This window comes from Camellia sinensis, chromosome 7, assembly GCF_055761805.1.
Source record: "Camellia sinensis isolate YWXY chromosome 7, ASM5576180v1, whole genome shotgun sequence".
Lineage (NCBI taxonomy): Eukaryota > Viridiplantae > Streptophyta > Magnoliopsida > Ericales > Theaceae > Camellia > Camellia sinensis.
In genome coordinates, this window is record NC_138967.1 from 41831844 (window position 1) to 41838499 (window position 6656).

Genomic DNA, 6656 nt, shown 5'->3' on the forward strand with positions numbered 1-6656 from the left:
TAACAGTGCAGAATGCAGTGTGTGAGTGCAGTGTAAGAATGCTGTGAGCAGTTTATCAGTGCAGAATGCAGTGTATGAGTACAGTGTATGAATGCCGTGAGCAGTTTATCAGTGCAGAATGCAGTATATGAGTACAGTGTATGAATGCCGTGAGCAGTTTATCAGTACAGAGTTTAGTGCAGAATGCAGTGTATGCAGTGTTCAGATACTGTGAGATCAGTGAATCAGGTGTTGTGCCGTGCATCAGATTATGTAAAGCAGTGTATGAATGGTTTGAGGCCAGTGTCAGAAGGACATACCGGTATGCTGTAGACGGCTAGAAGGTCAAATGTCCACTGGAGCATCCCCATCATCGAGGCATTCATCGCCAACGACTGACGGGTGTACTCAGAAGAAGCCTGTAAAAGTATCAGATGCATCAATATTCTGTGGAATATCAAGTAAACTGAAATGAATAACTGTACAAAATGCAGTAGAACATACCGGCGGAAGGTTGGGGACGTCAATGAACTCGTGACCAGCCGGTGGAGGGGCGAAGGGGATCTGATAGGTCGACCCACCCTGCCCCTGGAAAGTCAGTACAGCGGGCAGGGCAGGCCAGCCAGCTCCTCGTCCTCCCCGCGCTCCACCCCTACCACGGACCCGGGCCCTCCTCGAAGATCCAGCCCCTGCTCCCGCTCCGGCCCCAGCCGCCGATGCTACAGGCCTGGCCCCCTCTGCTCGACGGCCGCTCAAGGGACGCATCAGGTACGTCCGCACGTACTCTTGATAGTCGCCGGTGCCTCGGAAGCCGGCCTCCTCCCAGCCGATGGAGTAATCATCCAGCTGCTCAATGGTCAGCCCCTCAGTCTCCCTCATCTCTGCAGGAGGGTGAGCCAGGACTATCTGCTTAGGTAACCCGCGGGTCTGGCGTAGAAAACACTCCCCCAGGTACCAAGCCCGACAGACCGGGCCCTCTAGCATGATCCAGAAACGCGAGGTCTCCTCAGCACCAGGGAACCGACCCCGCATCGCCGACGGCAGCGAAGCCCATGGCCGCCATGTGATCTGAAAGTGACAGACAGTTTGTTATCTACTGTTATTAAAATATGCAGTGGGAAAGCGAAGCTAAATGAACTGAAAGTAAAGCATACCTCGGCCGGAGTGATGGTGTCGAAATATCGGCGGAAGAAGCCGAACGTCTCCCGTGGTCGCCGGGTGCATCTCCCGTCAAAGCGACTCGAGAACGGGACAGCCGGAGGAGGCTCCGCAACTGGCACAGGTGCAAGCCTAGGGAAGTAGGCATAAACCCACAACTGCAAAATAGATGTCAGTATGACTATCAGAAAAAGTAGGATATACAGAATGAAGCAGAAATGGCAGAGCCGTGTGTTGAGCCGTGTATTGTGTGTAGTGTACAGTGTGAGCAGTGTACAGTCAGTGTAAAGCAGAATGTATGTGTGTGCCGTGTGTACAGTATACAGTAAGTGTAAAGCAGACCGCAGTGTGTGCAGTGTACAGAGTACAGAAAGTACGAGACAGGAATGAAAAAGTGGAAAAGAAATGTACCTCCCAAGCCCGCCAGTAACCTCCAAGCAGCTGGCCGCTGCCACGAGAAGCCGAGCTCATATAGCCGTACAGGGTGGCCAGAGCAGCGCCGCCCCAATCGTAGTGCAAGATATCCCGGACGTCCACCAGTGCACTGAGAAGGCAGAGAGGCACGGTGTTCGCCCGATCGGCGAAGATAGTAGTCCCGAACAGGAACATGAGGAAGCCGCGGGCATACCTCTCCACGTCCTCCTCGGTCATCTGAGTCTCCTCCCCCAATGCGGGCTGGACCCGAAACTGTGTCTCGAACCAGGAGTATCGGACGAAGCCTGGACGAGCTAGCGGTGGCGCCTCCCCCAGTAGATGGACCTGAGCGGCGGTCCACTCATCCATGTCGGTGTCGAAGGGGATCGGATCACCCCCTACCCCGATGCCTGTGAGCATCGAGAAGTCATAAGGGGTCATCGTCATATCCCCTGCAGCAGAAAAATGGAAAGAATCGGTGGTGTCCCACCACTTCTCCGCCAAAGCGGCGAGAAGAGGTCTGCATGTGGAGAGCCTAGAGAGCCCTCGACAGAAGGTGCCGAAGCCCGCTCGGTCCACGATGCGCTGGACCGCATCAGGGAGCTCGTCATACCACTCCCGAGCACCAGTATTCCCATACCCGCGAATGGTATGGGAACCCTCCTGCAAACAGAAAATGACAATTGCAAGACAACATTCAAAATGCAGTTGTGAAAAGACGGATATGGCATGTATGCAAGTTTGTCAGATGCAGGCAAATTACCGGGTGCCGGTGTGCTTACAGTAAAATACGTGTGCTGTGTCAGCGTGTTTGGGTGTTTCAGAACAGATGTAGCATGTGTGCAAATCTAACAGATTCAGACAAATACTGGGTACCAGTGTGTGTGCAGTAGAATACAGTGGGTGCCGTGTGTTTGGGTGATTCAGGACTAGTGCAGTGTGTGTGCATGTGTCAGTCTCAAGCAGATATCAGTTGTATGTATGTTTACAGTCAACTACGGTCTACGGCATATCAGATTTCAGCAATTAGAGAATACAGCTAACTATGGCAGTTTTGTATCCTACATTGCAGAAAGTAAAGCAGAAGATGAAGAGTTACCTCGGAAGTGCCGAATGACAGATGGGAGGTAGGCTCGCGTAGTAGTAGCTCAGGCGCCGCGTACCTCTCAAAGCTCCGGAACTGACGCAGGCCGTCTAGGGGCAAAACGTGGATCGCCGGCCGGTAGGTCGCCGGGTCGAACGGGCGCTCGCTCAGTGGTAAGAGCTCGACCCCGGGATCCATCTCGTGGTCCGGGGGAGTCCCGCCACGTGGAATGTCGTCCGCCATGTAGAGAGTGGTGTGAAAATGGCCGGAAAAGGAAAACCGAGCCGGAATACGAAGAGTCAACCGGAAAGTCAACTCCTGAGAGGGTCGGAAATGGCCGGGAAGGCCGGAATGTGAAAAGGCACGGAAATGAAGAGGAAAGTGAGGGGAACGAACCCCGAAAAGGCGAGAACGCCAAACGAGGCACCGAAACGAAAATGTGATCGGTGGAAAACGTCTGAAACGCGAAGAGAAACGCGAATCCGACGACGAAACGGGCGTAGAACGCGAAGAAATGGGCGAAAAATAAGAGAGAAGCACTCTAGGGAGAGAGAACAAAGGTTTTCGGCGGTGGAGAAGTGAGAAAATAGGGCTTGAAGCCCTATTTTATAACACCCAAGGTGAAAAGTCGAAACTGCCCCGCACCAGCAACTGTTTGCCGGTCGGCACCTTTTTGTGCCGGTCGGAACTTTTTTGGGCCGATGGAATTGTTTTTGTGCCGATGGCCAGCCGGTGGCCTCATCTTTCGGCCGGTGGGGTTCCCACAGCCTTGTTTAGGCCATTTGAGCTGTTTTGGGTCTTTATAGCTCAAGAAAGTGCAAGAAAGTGCATCTCCGACATTCAACCGGCCTCCGTTTTGACCGCGGGCCGTGTCTCCAGTGCGTGGCACTCGAATTCATGCAAGGTGTATCCTTTTTGTATCCTTTTAAATTCAAAAGTTGCCCCATGTGTGTTGCGCGAGTTCATCACACTACTTCTGTGCATTGCATCGCGCTGTCATGCGCCACACATTTGCATTGTTATGCACATGTTACATGCGTTGCAACACGCACCCCTTTGCATTGTCGTGCACATTTCTCATGCATCATCATTGCATTTCCATTCCATGCATTGTCATGCATTCCGGAATACGTGCGTTGTTGCGCATTTAAGCCCATTTACACTCCGTGTGGCATGCATGTCACACTTGGCATCGCACTGTTTTGTGCATTTCAAATTGTTCGCGCTGTTCTACGCATTGCACTGTTTTGTGCATTTCAAACTTCGCGCTGTTCTGCGCATTGCACTGTTTTGTGCATTTCAAAATTGTTCGCGCTGTTCTGCGCATTACACTGTTTTGTGCATTTCAAACCTCGCGCTGTTCTGCGCATCGCACTGTTTTGTGCATTTCAAAATTGTTCGCGCTGTTCTGCGCATTGCACTGTTTTGTGCATTTCAAACCTCGCGCTGTTCTGCGCATCGCACTGTTTTGTGCATTTCAAACTTCGCGCTGTTCTGCGCATTGCACTGTTTTGTGCATTTCAAAATTGTTCGCGCTGTTCTGCGCATTGCACTGTTTTGTGCATTTCAAACCTCGCGCTGTTCTGCGCATCGCACTGTTTTGTGCATTTCAAAATTGTTCGCGCTGTTCTGCGCATTGCACTGTTTTGTGCATTTCGAACCTCGCGCTGTTCTGCGCATCGCACTGTTTTGTGCATTTCAAAATTGTTCGCGCTGTTCTGCGCATTGCACTGTTTTGTGCATTTCAAACTTCGCGCTGTTCTGCGCATCGCACTGTTTTGTGCATTTCAAACTTCGCGTTGTTCTGCGCATTGCACTGTTTTGTGCATTTCAAACCTCACGCTGTTCTGCGCATTGCACTGTTTTGTGCATTTCAATTTCGCGCTGTTTTGCACATCTCATTGCATTTTGCATGCATTCCATCGCACTGTCCTGTGAACTCGCGTTGCCTAACGCATTGTGCTATTTTGCGCATCATACCGTCGTGCAATACCGCCGGTCTGGCGAGACCCTAAACACGCATGGTCTGGCGAGACCTTAAACACGTACGGTCTAGGAGACCTTAAATCCTTGGAAGGTGTAAGACCTTTAGTGTTCGCGTTGTCGTACACTTCGAGAGCCGCGTGTTGTCGCGCATTCCATGCAACATGCATCACTTGCATCATTTGCATTTCAAAAAAAAACAAAAACAAAAAAACGTGCATAGTCATGCATACATTTTGCATTCCGGTCTAGGAGACCTTAAATCCTCTGAAGGTGCAATTCCTTCGGTGTTTGTCGTGCCCGAATGACTTTTCGGTGGTCTGGTAAAGCCACCTGTCTGTGCTTGCGATGAGTTCCTAGAAGACCAACTGGGACGGTGGAAACTAGAGTTCGAACGGCTTATGCCTAGAACGCAAAGGTTCGGGAGTTCCGAGACTAAAGTCTGGTTTAAATACCCAGAGGTTTACCCTCGGCTTAAAATCTGTATGGAAGCCCCATAGGTTGAGGCGGCATGTCTACGCCTCAGTTTTGGATACTGAACCAACCTAGTATATCACCCTGTTGGTAAGATAGGGAAAGTTGCAATCATAGTCATTGCATCACAGTGCATTGTCATGCATTTCCATTGTAGCTTGCATGCATCCATTGCATTTTCCCCAGTAGGTCGCATTGCACTGCATTGTCACTGCATGTTGTAAATATCCACTCTATTGCATATTTGTAGATATTGCATTGTAGTTTGCATGCATTCACTGCATCGCCTTCCGCCTATGGCTTGCGCCTTTCCAGGTTGAGCTTGGTCTGGTATGTGTCCTTACATTTCATGTTAAAACACAGTTCTGCATGTGTATCGCGCTGATTCCACGTTGATATGTTGGTTGAGGGTTGCGGCACCTTTTCTGTGTTACACATGGCTCGTACGTGTGCATGCCTTTCCTAGGCAAGATTTGGTTTGGCTTGCGTGCCATATCCATTGTATCCATATCCATTCCATTGCATATTTGTAGATATTGCATTGTAGATTGCATGCATTCATTGCATCACCTTCCGCCTTTGGCTTGCGCCTTTCCAGGTTGAGCTTGGTCCGGTATGTGCCCTTACTTTTCATGTTAAAACACAGTTCTGTATGTGTATCGCGCCGATTCCACGTTGATATGTTGGTTGAGGGTTGCGGCACCTTTTCTGTGTTACACATGGCTTGTATGTATGCATGCCTTTCCTAAGCAAGATTTGGTTTGGCCTGCGTGTCATATTCATCCATTACATTGTAGTGTAATTTTTGCATCCGGCATTAGGATCGTAGTCCTTTCACCAGCGGGTTGTTTCCCCACTTATGTCAATTCCACCCAATGCTTGTTCTTGCGTCTGTCTACAATACTCATAGTTCAGTTGACCGTTCTATGGTAGACAGACTTGTTACCTCCATCAATCTATTTGACATAGGTGTGGTTTCGAACCGTTCGTGATTGGATCACGATTCAAATGCTTTGCATGTAGCTTGCATTGTTTCAAATACGTTGCATCTTCATTTGCATTGTTTATACATTGTTTTGTATATATTGCATGTCGTCTTGCATCCATTTTGCATTGTCATGCATGTTGCTAACAATATTGTACCTGTTAAGTTTGTTTTCTTTTCAGGCACGATATTGTATGTACGGTTCATTTGAAGCTGGTGCAACCAGACGAGCCGCACAGGTATTGTATCTCCCGAGTGAGACGTATTGAGAATTCCATAATTCTCTTACATCCTTTCTGCATTGTAGTGTAGTTTGGTTTGCTAGCTTAAAATTGTCGCATGTTTGCTTCATTACAGCTTTCTTTGCATGATCATAAGTATGCTCGGCTCCGTGCATTGTCTTGCATTTTGCCCCTGCCTTCGGGCGCATACCTTATTTTGTCTTGTATGATTGTCTAAGTCTTCGGCCTTGTCAAAAATGGGTCGTCTCTGGGCTTTGACATTCACTCCCGTCATTGTTATGACTTTCGAGTTCTGTCAAAGAGGGGCAACTGTAGACACCCCATTTTTGACCGTCCT

At 49.4% G+C, this 6656-nt stretch overlaps 1 long non-coding RNA gene across 1 annotated transcript; it reads right to left on the reverse strand.

Moving 5' to 3' along the window:
* Nucleotides 1-925: 925 nt before the first annotated feature.
* On the reverse strand, nucleotides 926-1855 carry LOC145794635 (uncharacterized). Its single transcript, XR_014334564.1, has 3 exons — nucleotides 1549-1855; nucleotides 1134-1295; nucleotides 926-1047 (listed from the first exon to the last, which is right to left on the reverse strand). It is a non-coding gene; the product is annotated as an uncharacterized LOC145794635 (long non-coding RNA).
* Between the last annotated feature and the right edge of the window lie 4801 nt (nucleotides 1856-6656).